Genomic DNA, 18,344 nt, shown 5'->3' with positions numbered 1-18,344 from the left:
TATTTTTGTCAAAATAGATCCCAACATTTGTTTCTGACAAAATAAATTCCAAAAAATAGGCACCGTTTAACAAAATAACTTTAACGTTAACAGAGTTAACGAAAATGTCTAGATGGCACGTTAAGTATTTACTTGGAGGGTTAGATATAAAATTACAATATTATCTTTTTTTAGATAAGAGATTATTAAAATTTTCATGTGTTCTTCAATCACAGATGACCTCATACCATAGCTATGTACCTTATAATGACTTTTTATCTCTTGGCTCCTTTTAACATTCAGTTTAATTTTTTTAATCTCTTTTTCTACTTCATCAATCCAAACAAAGTATTCACATCTCATTTTCAATTTCTATCAAAATAAAAGAGAAAAAGAAAAAATTCAACAAATCAAAAGAATCACAAGCTCAATTTCAATGAGTTTCATTCAAAACGACATACATGCCAAGATGGACAACGAAAAAACCAATGCCTAAAATTGGCCTAAATATTCAATTTTAGTATCATCACCTCCTAATAGCAGACGCAAGTTCCATCAAATGGTTTTTCTTTTGGCGCAGTCCTTATAATTGTTCTTGCAAATAACAGCGTCGTTCTCTGTTAATAAATTTTTTTTTTCCATTTTTGCTCTACCATCTACTTCGGATTTTTTTCAAATTAAAATATAAATCAACCCCACATATATCATTCTAACTCTTTAAGTAAGCACTTAACGTGCCACTTAGATATCTTTATTAATGTTCAGAGTGAAACGTTAACGTTGAGATCATTCTGTCAAATAATGTATATATTTTGAATTTATTTTGTCAAAAAATAAAAGTTAGAATCCATTTTGACAAAAACATAATTTTTCCGAGTCAAAATGACTATTTATTTTTTTATTTACTTTTTTTTTTAATTTCTTAACACCAGCATGTGATCTACAAACAGGTGGCACTGTCATTGTGGTCCGTACCTTGTGGAAAAACAAAACTTAGGATCAGCATACCAAATCCTTTGTATCAGACAAAAAAAAATACCAAACCTGCAAACCAATAACATACAAACAAATGTAAACATTGAAGACAAAGGCAATTTTCCCATTTTCCAATAATATGACAAACCACAAAATTCTATTACTTTATAATTATATACCGCCATTGACGAGGAATCACTATTCATCAAATGTTATTACCCAAAAAAAATTCATAAACAACTCACAAAGTTAAACATAAATCCCGCAACAAGAGGGCAAAAATAATGCCTCCAAAAACAGAATAAACTCGCAAACATTAACACCACCAAAATCAAAAGGAAAAAACTAACCCCCAAAAAAAAGTAAAAATTAAAATATTTACAATAAGATCTAAAACCTTGTTCAAATCAGAAGCCATTATTCTTCCTCGTGAAAAAGTCTTCTAGCTTGCGTTGTTGCAAAGAACACAATCCATGATCCTTAACCAAGCTACACGAAGTCGAGGGTAAACCCTGTTGGTGTGAATTCTTGATTCTCTCACCATGTCTTCCATGGTTTCAACAAAAAGATTCAAGCTTCTGAGTGGTGGAATATAAAGTGTTAAAGGGATGGCAGAAAAAGCCACAGAGAAGAAAAACTGCAGCATTTTTTTGTGTGCTTCTTTTCTTATTTTCCTCAAAAAGCTTCTGATGATGATGATCAAGGAGGCACACCCAAAAGAAGAATTCTGGAACCAGAAACAAAGTTTTATACTTTAGATCAAAGGGTATCTGGATTTGGTTTTTGTTTATCAAAACTCTTGGATCTCAAAGATTTTCTCAAGAATTGACTCAAGAGGAAAGAAAAGAAGACTTAAAATTCTCACTCTTCTAAAGGGTATTGGTCTTTTAGAAAACACAAAGGGCAAGAAAGAGAAAGAAAAAATAATACAGTAGTAAAGAAAAGCAAGTTCTGGATCCCTAAAGATTATTGAACCAACCGAAAATTGGAAGGTGGAGAGTATAGTATATATCTAAATCATCAAACCAAATTTTCAGAGGGAATTAAAGTTGTTATGGATGGTTATTAATGATAATCACATGATAGAGATATATATGAGAGAAATTTCTTTTATTTAAAAAAAAAATGGAAATTAAGAAAGGGGACGTATAACGTTTTCAAAGACCTTTAACTTTATGTTGTGTTGTGGTTGAGATGCGTCCTCTGAATTGTGGGGTCAATTTGTTTATTTTGTTTTTTTATAATTGTGAAATTATTAGCTTTCTAAAATCTAAATTATTCTCCCAATCACAATCATATGGGCTTGTTTGAATGAGTTTATAAGAAAAGATCTTTTTTCGAGTTATCTTTTTTTAAAAGATTTTATAAAAAAGTAAAAGTAATTTTATGTTTGGATATCTCATCTAAAAAGATCTTTTTATTTATCAATTATGTTTGGGTATAACAATATAAAAGTATTTTTTTTATTTATTACATGAAAAACATATTTTTTCTAAGAAAAAAAATCTTTTAAAAAAAGATATAAATTACAACTTCTCAAAAAAAGATATTTGGAAAAAGTCTAGGAGACCAGTAACTTTTTTAAATTCTGGCCAATATGTAACCAGTAAAGAAAAGTGAGCTTGAATGAAATCTCACACCAATCTCACACCATTAAAATCATCATTGATGGCTACAAATCACAAAAGTTGCTGGTCTCCTAGCACTCCTTTTTTTTTATTTTTTTAGTGTTTTTATTTTTACTACTAAAAATTTGCTAAACACACTAAAAAAATAAAAAAAGATATTTTTTATTAAAAAAAATCTTTTTTTAACAAAATAATGACGCCCAAATAAGCACGGTATTGTTTTGGTTTATCCAAATGCTTTGAAAATATTTAACGGATAAAACATTTATGTATTGTTCTTGTTTAGAATTTAGATGAATATTTAAAAAGAATTTAAAAATATATATTTTCTTATTACAAAATTATCCATCATATTTAAAAAGTTTGAAAAATTTTAATGAAAATAAAATAAATTAACAAAAAGTAAAACAAAATTTTAAAACGAAAATAAAAAATTTATTCTCTTCAAATCAATTTTGATTTTATTCAAAATTTAAATATATAAACAAAATTCAATTAAAAAATAGATTCTATAAATTAAAAAAAAATGGCGTCAATGAATGGACACCTGTGCCCGCTTGTTCACAAAGCTATTCCAAATTCCTTATTGAAAATTCTGGTTGTGTAACGTGGTTTCTTTTCTTCTAGTGGACACAAAACAAGAGAGTATATCGCATTTATTTATTAATTTATAGATAACCTTTGGTACATATCTATTTATATTTAATTAACGAGGTGTGAGGAGATGATGCAAGTAACTGCAGCTGTAACAACATTTCAGTTTTTTTTTTTTAATTTATGTTCATTATTTAATAATTAATTAATTAAATTTATAATAATTTTAATTTTAATTTTATGATAAAATATTAGAAGATAATGCATTTAGAAAATTAACATATTTAATTTAAAATATAAAAATATTAATTTTAGTAAATTTTTAACTAACAATAAACAACTTTTAAAATATAGTTATAACTAATTTTATATTTATTAAATTTGAATAATCTTTAGTTATATAAAAAGATAAGAAAATTATCTTTATTTTTTGAGTTCAGTGTAAAATCAAATTTAAATTCAATTAGGTAGATAAATCTAAAGTTTATAATAGAAAATCGTATTGTAACCATTAATTATTCAGCTTGACATACTAAATTACTAACAGTATTTTATGAATATCTCAAGTTATACTTATTCGATTGATTTCGTTTAAAATGTGTTGTAAGGCTAACTCAATTATCTATAGATTTGTATCTAATAGTTATTTTCAAATTCAAAATATAGAAAATTTTATAGAATTTTCAAAGTAACAATTTAGATTAAAGATTTTATCCAAACACGAGTTAAATTCTCCTAATGCAATCTGCAGATATCTAAAAACCATTTGAGTCCTTTTTTAATTCTATTCTCCTTTTCTATATAAAAATTCTAAGTAACTTATCTTCTCTGTCTTCTATTATATCTACAAATTATTATTCATATACCATTTTCACTTCATTATAAGAAAAATCCTTATTTTTTCTTAGTTTTTTTATTTTTATTCTAAATTATTCGCCAAACTATTCACAAATTTTATTCATATATTGTTTGAGAAAGTATCTTTTTTAAACTATGCTAAATACGGAGACTAGAAATATGGGAATTTTCTTTCTACGATAAAGATAACATGGACTCAAAGATTTGTATAGGATTCCTATCTTCTGCAATCTCAATATTTATATTGAGTTTCATCGAAAGAATGAAATCTATCTCTTAACCAAAGATTTATACCTGCCTACGTTGAAACATGCATCAAGTCTAGCTATGGAACAAATCTCTCTTTGCTCACAAATAGTATCTATTTATATTGTAATATATATATATATATAGAATTTTTACAATTTCACTGGAAGTAAAGATTTTATACTACTTTTTGTGTGTGTGTTATATCTTAAATATTTTTTAATATAGAAACTAGCATCGCATGTCATGATATAATGTCTTTTAATTGCATTCACATTAAATATTATAATAACCATCTTATGTGCATTAAAGAGATGAGAGAATTATGCTTTAGTAAAGAAAAGTGACCCCAAAGACAAGATAATTAAAGTGATCATTCAATAAGGAAAGGTGATTGACAAACTTTTAGGATAAGGACTTTCGGTAAAGGAAGAGGACAGCCATCAATTTTATACACAATTTGAGGTTAATACCCTCCAAAGTCAAAGTAATGTTAAAAGAGTGCTTAAGAAAAGTTAAGGTCAATTTCATGCATCGTAAGAGTTTATATCAACAAGAAATCGTTTTCTTTTTATGTACAGAGAAATTAAAAAAAATGTCAAAAAAATTCAAGTCAAGGTTCATATGTTTGTATTCTGTATATTTGATAACATTATAGGCATTCAGTCATGAGTCACATGTATAATAACATAACTAAATGAGAAACATCTAAAAGTCACACCACTCCAACTAATTGAAAATATTGCATCATCACTATTTTTATTTTAAAATTCAGAGTAATTGGAGATAGATACGATAATACCAAACAGATAAACTATTGAAAAACTTTTATTTCTCGTCCTTCTCTTCGTACCATCTTCAAGAATGACGCAGTGCAAAACCATATACTACTCAATTGAGTTAAAAAAACCAGTACACTATAAAATGATTAGTAGCGAGATATCAAAGACATAGATAGAGAATATTAAACACTTGCTCAAATTCATATTAAAAATAAAAAATAGACGATTATTTTAGTCATAGAAATTCACATTAAGGGAATTAAGATTCTTTATGTGTCTTATTTAACTTTATTGAATTGTTACAATTGTGACTATTATATTTGTTTCTTTTTTTATATGATTATTTGATATGTATTGTTTTGTTTATAGTCTAGTAGGCTCATTTTTTATGATAATATCACTAAGTTCACTTATATTTCTCAATTATTAACAATTTTAATAAAAATTAGTTATTCATTATCTTTTATAAATTATTTTATATAAAAAATTTATTTTAACGATTTTGTAAAATTTGAGTAACAATAACTAATATAACTCAAATAAGATTTAAGTTTAGTTTAAAAATATATTAAGGTGTTACAATAATTATTTTAGTGAGATTTAAATAAGGCTAAGAGAATAATAATAATATTCAAAAAAATTTCTCAACTATGTCATCGGTTCTTTAACTAATCCAATTTTATTTAAATTAATTAATTTCTTTTTTTTTATAGATTAAATTAGGGAATTTTTGTCTAGTGGTATAATAAATTAAATTTCGGAGTGACAAAATTATAGCTTTATTAGAGTTTCATTTGCTTGTTTGCTCTTTTCTTCTTTTCAGTCAAAAGAAAAGAAAAGAAATATTTTTTTTTTCAAAATGGCTTACTTTTTTTTGTTGAAATGACGGGCCAAATTTGTAAGTTAAATATTTATAGTATTTTGTTTTTCTTTTGATGATTTAGCATTTATTTACAAAATAACTATATCACGTTAACTATTTTTATATTTGGAAGTCATTGAATGCTTCATATATTCAATTGTCATATATTTCAGGAAGCCTTAGGTTAAGAAAAAGTGAAGTACTTAAAATTTGTCAATATATTCATAATCATATAATATAACCCGTATAAAAAATGTAGTCATGATTTCTTAATCACATTGCACTCCCAAAAAATTTCTTGATCACATTGACGGTTGAAAACCGTACCATACATGTCGTTTCAACTCCAAAATTAGAATAAAAGGGTGCAAGTTAATTATACTTTTTGTTTATCTTTCTAGTAATTCCCTGTTAGGGGTTTACATAGTTAAGGTTTTTCGAAAATCAAACATGATACCAGGTTAACGAGAAATATAATTAGTTTTAGATGAGTAAATCAATCTGGTTTCAAAAGATCAAACTGGTTATTAACAAGTTTTAGAAATAATAATTAAACTGCTTTTTAATTGGTTTTAAAAAAATCAAATTTTATACTAAAAAATGATTTAAAAACATAAGAATCGTTCCCCCCCCCCCCCTTAAATTACTAGTTTTATACTCTAAAAGAATTTTGAATTGGTTAACCGGTTAAACAGTTAGTTTTCACCAATTTTATTAAGAGTAATGTTAGAGAGATAATATCATAAAATTATTTTATTTAATTTAATATTTATAATTTTTATATATAATATTTATAATTATATGTTTATTATATTTAAAATAATTTATTTATTTAATGATAATTAAAGAATTCAAAATAAAAAAACTAATATATTAAAAAAAAAACTAAAAGTGATACTAAGAAAAAGTTACAATAAAAGAAAGTGCTTTGTTACTAGAGTTTGGTAGGTGCTTTGCTACAGTTTTGGTGTAAAATTCTTATTTTGTGTGATAATATTAATGAGTTAGATTGGACTCTCATGGCAGCATCTGTTGTCTCTGCTGATCAGAGGAGGACTACAGAAGTAAAAGAGGAAGAAAAGGTTGTACGGTTCGAAGATGAAGATATGAAGGAAGATATAGAGAAATGTTCAAAAAGCTTAGTCGAAAGGATCTTCAAAGATTGCCAATTCAGCTTAGGAACTATGGAAGCAGCTCTATATACAATTTGGGAATAACCGGAGGGATTAAGGTATTGAATCGGGGGGATATTTTTCAGTTGTTTTTTTTTTTTTTTTTTTTACAAAAAAATTGATCTAATCATAATTGAGAAAGGGACACATTGACTATTCAAGAACTATATTTTGAATGTTAAACGTTGGAAGGAAGATACGGTTATTGCAGATGTAGAATTTGCCATAGTCCCTATATGGATTCAATTTTGGAGATTGTTGGAGCAATGCAAAACAAAGAGTCTAGAAAAGAAAGTAGGGGAGGCAATGAGTAGAGTTATGAAATCGGACCTCTTTTAAATTAGGGAAAAGGAGGAACGGCTTCTAAAAGTTAAAGTGAAAATGGATATTACAAAACCGATTAGAAGAATTTTGAAAATCTCATGTAGCAACCAAAAAGTAATTGAACTGCAGCTGAAATATGAAAGAATTGGCAATTATTATAATTATTGTGGTTTTGTAGGGCACGAAAAATATGAGCGTGCATACAGAATTTAGAAGATTCGGAGAAAGGGAAAGTAAGGGATATGTGGGGGGATTGGTTGAGAGCTGAATAGGTAGGAAAGAGAATTGGAGACAAAAAAAAAAACCACAATCCAAAATCAGTTTTCTAACAATGAGGAGAGGAAGCACACAACAACAAAACTTACACCAGTTAGTCTTATTCGTGTTTTGTAAGCCTATCTGTCTATAAAGGCAATGTTCGGATTGACGAAGATAACAATGAAGTATAGAGCAAATTATAAAAGAGCACGAAAAATGGAGGAAGAAAGTGGTTGAAGAATGTAGAGGTGAATTGGAGGAGGTTGAGAAAGAGAAAGAAGCTAGGCAGCAAGTTAACTCTAAGAAAAATTCATAGAGCATATTCTCATTTGGTGCTTCGGCGGAATTAGGAAAAAGGAAAGGAAGGAGAAAGATCAACTTGAAAAAATTGGTAAGGAAAGGAAATGCATATAAACCAATAACAGATCTCAAAAGGAAGTCAACTAGCAGTGAATATAGATATAATTTGAAGAGACACTACCAAGAGAACACCATTTCAGTGAAGATAGATATAATTTATATAACCTTTAGTACATACCTCTTTATATTTAATTAACGCGGTGTGAGGAGGTGATGCAAGTAGGCAACGGTAACAACATTTTAGTTTTTTTTTTAATTATGTTCATTATTTAATAATTAATTAATTAAATTTATAATAATTTAAATTTAAATTTTATGATAAAATATTAGAAGATAATATATTTACAAAATTAATATATTTAATTTAAAATATAAAAATATTTATTTTAGTATAGTCTTAACCGACAATAAATAACTTTTAAAACATAGTTATAACTAATTTTATACTTATTAGATTTGAATAATCTTTAGCTATATAAAAAGATAAGAAAATTATCTTTATTCTTTGGGTTTAGTGCAAAATTAAATTTAAATTTAATTAGGTAGATAAATTTATTACAAGTTTATAGTAAAAAATTGTATTATAATTATTAAACAAGAGTAAAGTATCGTTTTTGTCCCCAACGTTTGGGATAAGTCTTATTTGTGTCTCTAACGTTTAAATTGTCCTATTTGTATCCTTAACATTTATAAAAGTGATTCAATGTTATCTTACTATCAATTATACTAATAAATTAGATTATATTTTCAATTATTCTTACTTGGATGTATTCATTTTCAATTAGGTCTCACTTGGATGTGTTTAATTTTAATATTATACCCACTATTTGTGTTTAGATTTAATTATGTCCCTAGAAAAGTGAATTATGTAAATGTTGTAAGAATTAGTTTCAACTTTTGATGAGCTATTTTTCGGAGTGGATCATCGATTCTATCCCAGACATTTGTATTCTAACTTCAAGAAGAGATTTTTAAAATTCAAACTAAAGCGCTCATGATGTGTAATTGACGGCAGGATAACATTGAATCACTTTTACAAACGTTAGGATACAAATAGGATAATTTAAATGTTAGGGACACAAATAGGATTTACCCCAAACGTTGGGGACAAAAACAATACTTTACTCTATTAAACAGTCAGCTTGATATATGAATAGTATTTTATGAATATCTCAAGTTATAGTTATCCAATTGACTTCGTTCAAAATTTGTTGTAAAAATAACTCATTTCTCTATAAATTTATGTCTAATAACTATTTTCAAATTCAAAATATAAAAAATTTTATAGGACTTTCAAAGTAACAATTCAGATTGAAGATTTCATCTAAACACGAGTTAGATTCTCTTAATGTAATCTGCACATATCTAAGAGCATAGTTGTCAAAATCGAACCGGTAATTGAAGTGATCAGGTAACTGAATTACTGAGTTATTGGTTCAACCGGTAGATCACTGGTCGAACCGGTTAACCCGGTATAATTAAATAATTATATAAATTTTAATTTTTTTTTTATTATAAGTACTTATATTTTGTTTTTATAAAAATAATTATCATTTTTAAATTTTAATACTTTATAGTCACAAAAAAAAATTAATACTTTATTAATTAGTTTATATTTATTGTATTATTATATTATTATAGGTGAAAACTCACATATGGTCGTTTTCATGTAAAGATATTTAAAAATAATTAGATGATTTGACAAATTTGACTAAATATCATCTAAGGATTTTCAACTATCAAATTCATATGAAGACAACTGCATGTGAGTCTTTACCTATTATTAATTATATACTATAAGTATTTATTAAAAAATAATATTAATAGATATCATATAATCATGAAAAGAAAAAAAAATTGGGATTAATAAATTTTTTATTTATCTTTTTAATTTATATATATCTAATAAAATTTATAGTTAAATAAAATATAATTGATTTAAAAATGAGTGACTTTAATTAAAATAAAAATAAATTGAATATAAATAAAATAAAAAATTGCTATATATATATATATAGCATTACTAGCTTGGTGGTAAGATTGTTCTTGCATGGTGGACTTGCAGAACTGTGGTGCGTCATAAATTTGTTTTCAACTAGATCGAGCGGTTCGGTCCAGTCTAATTTTTACCATATTTGACTGGATTTGGTCGGTTCACTCTCGGTTTGATCGGTTTGTGACGGTTCTCTACTTTAAGCAGTCCTAATTTTGGACTAGATTGGTATTGGGTCTGATTTTCTGATTGAATCAACTGGTCCAGTCCGATTTTAATAACTATGCCTAAGAGCCATTTGAGTATTTCCTTTTTCATTCTATTCTCTTTTTCTATACAAAAATTCTAGGTAACTTATTTTTTCTGTCTTCTATTATCTGTACAAATTATTATTCATATACATTTTTCACTTCATTATAAAAAAAAGCCTTATCTTTTTTCACCTTCTTACTCTCGTTATAGATCATTCGCCAAATTATTCACAAATTTCATTCATATATTGTTTGAGAAAGTATCTTTTCTGAACTATGCTAACTACGGAGACTAGGAATATAGAGATTTTCTTTCTCCGATAAAAATAACATGGACTCAGAGATTTGCACAGGATTCATATTTTTCGCAACCTCAATATTTATATTGAGTTTCATCAAAAGAATGAAACCTATCTCTTAGCCAAAGATATATATCTGCCTATATCGAAACACGCACAAAGTTTAGTCATAAAATAAGTCTCTCTTCGCTAACGAATCGTGTCTATTTATATTGGAATATATATAGAATTTCTACACATTTCACTAGAAGTAAAGATTTTATGCTACTTTTTTTTTTGAATTATATCTTAAATGTTTTTGAATATAGAAACTAGCATTGTATGTCATGATATAATATCTCTTAATTGCATTCACATTAAACATTATAATAACCATCTTATGTGCATTAAAGAACTAAGAGAATGATGCTTTGGTAAAGGAAAGTGACCCTCAAAGACAAGATAATCGAAGTGATCATTCGATAAGAAAAGGTGATTGACAAACTTTTGGGATAAGGACCTTCGGTAAGAGAAGAGGACTCCCATCAATTTTATACACAGTTTGAGTTTAATACTCTCCAAAATCAAAGTAATGTTAAAAGATTGCTTAAGAAAAGTTAAGGTCAATTTCATGTATCGCATAAGAGTTTATATCAATAAAAAATCGTTTTCTTTTCATGTACAGAGAAGTTAAAAAAATGTCAAAAGAAATCAAGTCAATGTTTATATGTTTGTATTCTGTATATTTTAATATTATACGTATTCAGTCATGAGTTACATGTATAATAACATAAGTAAATAAAAAGCATCTAAAAGTCACACCACTTCGACTAATTGAGAATATTGCATCATCACTATTTTTATTTTAAAATTTGAAGTGGTTGGAGATAGATACGATGATACCATACAGATAAATTATTGAGAAATTTTTATTTCTCATCCTCTCTTCATACCATCTTCAGAAATGACGCGGTACGAAATAATACACTACTTGATTGAATTGAAAAAATCAATACACTATAAAATGATTAATAGTGGGATATCAAGGACATAGATAGAGAATGTTAAACATTTGCTCAAATTTATATTAAGACTGGAGAATAGACAATTATTTTAATCATAGATATGCACATTAAGGGAATTAGAATTCTTTTATGTGTCTTATTTTATCTTTGTTGAGGGCTACAATTGTGCCTATTATAGTATTATGTTTGTTTGTTTTATTTATATGATTATTTAATATGTATTGTTTTGTCTATAATCTAGTACGCTCATCTTTCATGTTAATATCACTAGCTCTACTTATATTTCTCAACTATTAACGATTGTAATAAAAATTAGTTATTCACTATTTTTTATAAATTATTTTATATATAAAAAATTTATTTTAAAAATTTCGTAAAATTTGAATAACAATAACTAATATAATCATTACTAGAAAACTAGTTATTACAGACGGATATTTCCGACGGATTTTATCTCACAGAAATACAAGGGAATTTCAGAGAGGTTTTTTGTCAGAAAACAAAAAAATGAATTAGCATAAATTACAGACGAAAAAGAGAATCCGTCGGTAATTTCGTCAGAAAAATTAAATTTTTTTTCCGTGGAAAATAGTTACAGATGGAAAATCCGTCTGTAATTTAAAGTTTCCGTCGAAAATATTGAGATAATCCTAATTTTATCACACTCCATTCGAACGTTGCCAGCAGCCCTCATCTCTCGAACTCTTCTCCTCCGGTAGAAGGTGTTGTCGCCGCCGGCGGGGACAGACCGTGGGTGCCTTCGTCATCTGGGGAAGCTCTACTCGGCCCTCTTCGCATCGTTACTCCTCTCCTCGCCGTCGTACGAAGTTCTGGGTTCCTCCCCTCTCTGACCTTTCGATTTATTTTTAATTTGAAGTTGTTTCTGATTCTCTGCTCCTCGCTGTTTTTTATTTAGGATAAAGCTAGCGTTTGCCTTTGATTTTGTGATTTCATTTCCGATTTTGTGATTTAATCTCTGCTTCCTTTAATTCTCAAAGGGGCTTGATCTGCGCTTTTGCCTCTTATCTCTCTCTCCTTTCTCTCTCTGAGTAGCCAAACAACTTGTTCTTGTTCTTGTTCAGGTAGTAGTTGCTGCGTGTATTGGCTTTGATGTTTGTGCAAAGGAGTTGACGATTGACCAGCCTTAAAGTTTGGTAAATGTGGTGATTTATATCTTCAAAATTTGCTTCAGGTGCGATTCTTCACCACCACCGCTTTCAGTTTTTCAAACCTAATTTCTCTGTTTATTCTTTTGTTAATTGTTATAATTACTGTTTTTTTTATTTTTTATTCATATTAATTTTTTGTATTGTTTGCTTGATGGAGTATATTTTCTTCTACGATAATAAGCTTTTTTTTTCTTTTTTCAACATTTTTATTTTCCGATTTGATTTGATTTGTTTTGGGATTCATGGACAATAGCTTTCTTCTCAACCATCAATTCTGCATCATCCTTGGTGTGAATAAGAGAATCAATCAGAGAAACATAGTTGCAAATGTTATTGAGAAGCTGTTGAAGTATGTTATTTGGTCCAATGGTCCTGAAACCGAAAATCCCAGTGTTTCCAACAAGCAATGTGCTGGGAAGGATTTTGTTGTGCTTGTTTCAAGGCTTCTTGTTGTTGAACTCTTCCTTCGTTATAATTCCTTTGAGATTCAAGTTGGAACTTCACCCTTGGGCTCTAATATTACCCTCACTTCTCTTAAGAGAATTAGCTTCTAAACCTTCTAATAATACAATTTTTAATTCTTGTATTTATTAGGATCTTTATTTTTTATTTTGAGTAAAGTATCGTTTTTGTCCCCAACGTTTGGAGTAAATCCTATTTGTGTCCCTAACGTTCAAATCGTCCTATTTGTATCCCTGACATTTGTAAAAGTGATTCAATATTATCCTGCCATCAATTACACATCATGAGCGCTTTAGTTTGAGTTTTAAAAATCTCTTATTGAAGTTAGAATACAAATGTCTGGGATAGAATCGATGATCTACTCCAAAAAATAGCTCATCAAATGTTGAAACTAATTCTTACAACATTTACATAATTCACTTTTTTAGGGACATAATTGAATCTAAATACAAATAGTGGGTATAATATTAAAATCGAACACATCCAAGTGAGGCCTAATTGAGAATGAATACATCCAAGTGAGAATAATTGAAAAATATAATTTGATTTGTTAGTATAATTGATAGTAAGATAATATTGAATCACTTTTATAAACGTTAAGGATACAAATAGGACGATTTAAATGTTAGGGACACAAATAGGACTTACCCCAAACGTTGGGGACAAAAACGATACTTTACTCTTTTATTTTCATTTTGGTGTTAATCCTATATATATTCTTATGGTATATCAGTGGCTAATTAAAGAGATGAAGATTTAAGCTATTTCTTGTATTGATTTTACTTGAAGTATCTGAATATTATGTGTATTCAAATGTACAAGAAATCATCTCTTTATAGAGTAATTACAAAAATAGAAATAACTAGAAAATAGAAAAAATACTAGCCTAAAATAAGAAAAGATTTCTAATCATAAAATCCCTAAAAATAAGCTAAACTAAAGCTGGAAAGGATATTATAATTAATTCTATTTACAGAAAAGATTCATGAAATAAATTAGGAATCTGATTTTGATTTGATTTAGTCAACACTCCCCCTCAAGCTAGCTTGAAGATATCCTTCATTGACAGCTTGCTTATTATGCTATCAAAGGTCTTCTTGGGTAATCCTTTAGTTAGAACATCTGCTAATTGTTCCGTGGTCGGAACATATGGGATACAAATCTGTCCTCTCTCAATCTTTTCCTTTATAAAATGCTTGTCAACTTCAACATGTTTAGTTCTATCAAGCAGAACTGGATTATGGGCAATCAAAATTGCAGATTTGTTGTCACAATTCAACCTTATTGGTGGAGAAATGGGAACCTTTAGTTCTTGTAAGATTTTCTCTACCCATAGTGCTTCACATATTCCATGAGCCACTGCTCTAAACTCAACTTCTACACTACTTCGTACCACAACACTCTGCTTTTTACTCCTCCAACTAATCAGGTTTCCTCCAACAAAGGTGCAATATCCAGATGTTGACCTTCTATCCATGACATTCCCAGCCCAATCTGCATCTGTATAGGTTTCTACTTGAAGATGTCCATAGTTTTTGTAGAGTAACCCTTTCCTAAGCGATCCCTTCAAGTACCTTAGGATTCTAAAGACAGCATCCATGTGTTCTCGGCCAGGTGAATGCATAAACTGGCTTACCATGCTCACAGCAAAGGCTATATCCGGTGTATGGGATAAATAGATTTGCCTCCCCACTAAGCACTGATATCTCCCTTTGTCCATTACATTTTCTGGTTCAGCTGGCTTCCATTTTAAGTTAGGCTCTATAGGTGTTTCAACAGCTTTACAACCAAGTAATCCCGTCTCTTTTAAAAGATCTAGGATGTACTTTCGTTGGTTCATAAAAATGCCTTCCTTAGACCTTGCAAATTTAATTCCAAGGAAGTATTTTAATGAGCCAAGTTCTTTGATTTCAAAAGCTTTGGCAAGCTTTTCTTTCAAGTCTTTTAGCTCCAAGCTATCATCACCTGTCAGAATAATGTCATCCACATATACAATTAAGATGGCAGTTTTATTAACTGCTGAATGTTTATAGAAAAGTGTATGGTCAGCTTGGCTTTGAGTATAACCAAGTCCCTTCACCACCGTTTCAAGTCGTTCAAACCAAGCTCTTGGGGATTATTTTAATCCATAGAGAGATTTCTTTAGTTTGCACACTTTATTCCTCCCTAGTTCTGCCTCAAATCCAGGTGGAAGTTTCATGAACACCTCTTCCTCTAGCTCCCCATTCAAGAAAGTATTCTTTACATCCAATTGATGTAAAGGCCAATTGTAACTCGCAGCAAGAGATAAAAGAATCCGCACAGAGTTGAGTTTAGCAACTGGAGCAAAGGTCTCTCGATAATCTACTCCATAGGTTTGTGTAAATCCCCTAGCTACTAACCTAGCCTTATACCTCTCTATGCTTCCATCAGCATTGCACTTGATTTTGAAAATCCACCTGCAGCCAACTAATTTTGTATTCTATGGCAGATCTACAATCTCTCAAGTTTCATTCTTCTTAAGTGCATGCCACTCTTCCATCACTGCTAATTTCCAATTGGGATCATCTAGTGCTTCCTCTATATTCTTAGGCTCAAACAGATTTATAATTTTAGAAGTAAAAGCTCGATGTTTTTGAGAGAGATTTTGGTAAGAGACATAATTGGAAATAGGATGGTTGGTGCTGGTTTTGAGTACCTTTTTGGTGCATGTTCTAGTTTCTTTCCTAAGTGCTATTGGCAAATTATTATTAGAAGTAGCAATATCAGATTTACCTGGAAGATCCTCAGGTACTACAGTTGGGCCGTCTTCCGGATTTTCAGATTGGGTTGGTACAGAGATGATGGGCTGGTCTCTATTCTTCTTGGGATATTTCCGAACATAACATCGAAGCTCCTTTTCTGATTGTGGTATTTCTTTTTCTGTTTGTGTTTCAACTAATTCTGGCACAATTTCAGAATTTATTTCCACATCTTTTTTGGCAATTATTTCAGAATTTGTTTGATAAGTGAAAGTTGTATCCTCAATATGTAAGATAGGAGTGGGTAAAGGTTCATGCAAAAAATTTTCTTCACTTAAACTCTCACCCTGAAGAAATTTTTTCAGAAAAAATGTTTCATGTTCCAAAAAAAGTAACATCCATGCTTACATGACATTTCTTTGTGTGTGGATTGAAACATTTATAACCCTTTTGACTTGGGAAATAGCCAATAAAAATGCATTTTTCTGTCCTTGGATCAAGTTTACTTCGGGGTAAAGGTGTATGCAAAAATACAGTACAACCAAATACTTTTAAAGGTAAATCAGAATGCAACCTACATGCTGAAAAATTCTTTTTAAAAGTATCCAACGGTGTGCAGTAATTTAACACACGCGTAGGCATTCGATTTATGAGATAGGTTGCTGTTAGGACAGCATCTCCCTATAAATACTTTGGAACATTACCCTCAAACATAATGGCACGTGCTACTTCAAGAAGATGTTTATTCTTCCTTTCAGTAATGCCATTTTGTTGGGGTGTATTAGGGCATGTAGATTGATGTTGAATACCTTTTTTTTTAAGAAATTCACCAAGATTTTTGTTAAAGAATTCAGTACCATTATCACTTCTTAAGATTGAAATTTTTGTGTCAACTTGAGTTTCTACCATTTTTGAAAAAATACTGAAAAATTTTAGAAACCTCAGATTTTTCATGTATGAGATAGATCCAACATAGTCGCGTGTGGTCATCGATAAAAGTCACAAACCATTTCTTTCCAAATTGAGTTGTTATTTTCGATGGACCCCATACATCACTATGAATCAATTGGAAAGGTTTAGATGCATGATAAGGTTGAGAGTAATAAGGAACTTTATGACTCTTTGCACGAATACAACTTTTACATTTAAGTAAGGAAGAATCAATATTCTTAAACAAACTTGGAAACAAATGTTTGAGATATGAAAAATTAGGGTGTCTTAGTCTATTCTGCCAGAGCATTATTTGGTCCTTTATAGGCATAGAACTAATACCACTAAATCCTTGAGCTACTTTATCTTCCAAAATATCCTCAAAATGATAGAGCCCGTCCATCATCTTAGCACTGTCAATCATCTTCCCCGAGGTCCGGTCTTGAAAAATACCATGAGTGTCAAAGAATGTCACAGCACAATTGGAATCCTTGCAGATTTTACTAATAGAGAGAAGATTACAGGAAAACTTTGGTACATGTAGGACATTTCTTAGGTCAATATTTTTGAACAATTTAATGGCACCTTTTCCAGTAATGGATGAAAAACTACCATCAGCAACTCTAATTTTCTCATTTTCAAAAGAAGGAGAATAAGTTTTAAATAAAGGAGAAAGGCTGGTCATATGGTCAGATGCACCTGAATCGACAATCCATGGTGCATTCAAGTTTGAAGTGCAGTTAAGGGATATAAGAATACTAAAATTACCTGTTTGAGCCAAAGAACCACTAGGAGTACTAGATAAAGAACTGGAATTTAACAGCCTTATGAGCTGTTCAACCTGTTCCTTACTCAAGGATGATTTTTCAGCCTCATGAGCAGTTGGGGTAGCACGTATTTTGGAACCAGGTTTGCTGCCTTTAAGATGTGCTGATTTTTCATGAATCTTCCAGCAGATTTCTCGGGTGTGACGAGGTTTATTGTAGTGGTCACACCAAAGATTGGAGGGATGCTTCTGATTTAATGAACTTTTAAGTGCAGCAGATGCCACTAAGAGTGCATTAGACTCCAAAGAAGTCTGTTCAGTCTTGCCTTTTCCAATCATCACAGCTCTACGAGTTTCCTCTCTTCTAACCTTAGCAAAAACTTCTCCAATTGAGGGTAGGATTGCTCTTCTAATAATTCTGCCACGAACTTCATCTAGCTCCACATTGAGGCCTGCAAGAAATTGAAATATCCTCCCTTCTTCCACTGTTTGTTGGTAGTGTTTGGTATCAGCGGCTGAAATTCACTTGTAGTTATTGAAGTGGTCAAGGTCCTGCCACACCCGCTTCAATGTGTGGAAATATTTGGTGACATTGTCACTCCCTTGTTAAATTTCTCTAGCTTTTAGAGTAAGTTCATAAATTTGGGATTTATTCCCAAGATCAGAGTACATCTCCTTGACACTATCCCACAATTCTTTGGCAGTGGTATAG

The 18,344-nt window shown here is 29.6% G+C and overlaps 1 long non-coding RNA gene across 1 annotated transcript; it reads right to left on the bottom strand.

The window, feature by feature from the left end:
- Positions 1-389: 389 nt before the first annotated feature.
- LOC140181169 (uncharacterized) lies at positions 390-2,104 on the bottom strand. The gene is made up of 2 exons (XR_011875945.1): positions 1,352-2,104; positions 390-1,023 (listed from the first exon to the last, which is right to left on the bottom strand). It is a non-coding gene; the product is annotated as an uncharacterized lncRNA (long non-coding RNA).
- Between the last annotated feature and the right edge of the window lie 16,240 nt (positions 2,105-18,344).

The sequence above is a fragment of the Arachis hypogaea genome, chromosome 18, assembly GCF_003086295.3.
Source record: "Arachis hypogaea cultivar Tifrunner chromosome 18, arahy.Tifrunner.gnm2.J5K5, whole genome shotgun sequence".
In the NCBI taxonomy this organism is placed as follows: domain Eukaryota; kingdom Viridiplantae; phylum Streptophyta; class Magnoliopsida; order Fabales; family Fabaceae; genus Arachis; species Arachis hypogaea.
This window is presented reverse-complemented; position numbering and strand designations above follow the sequence as displayed.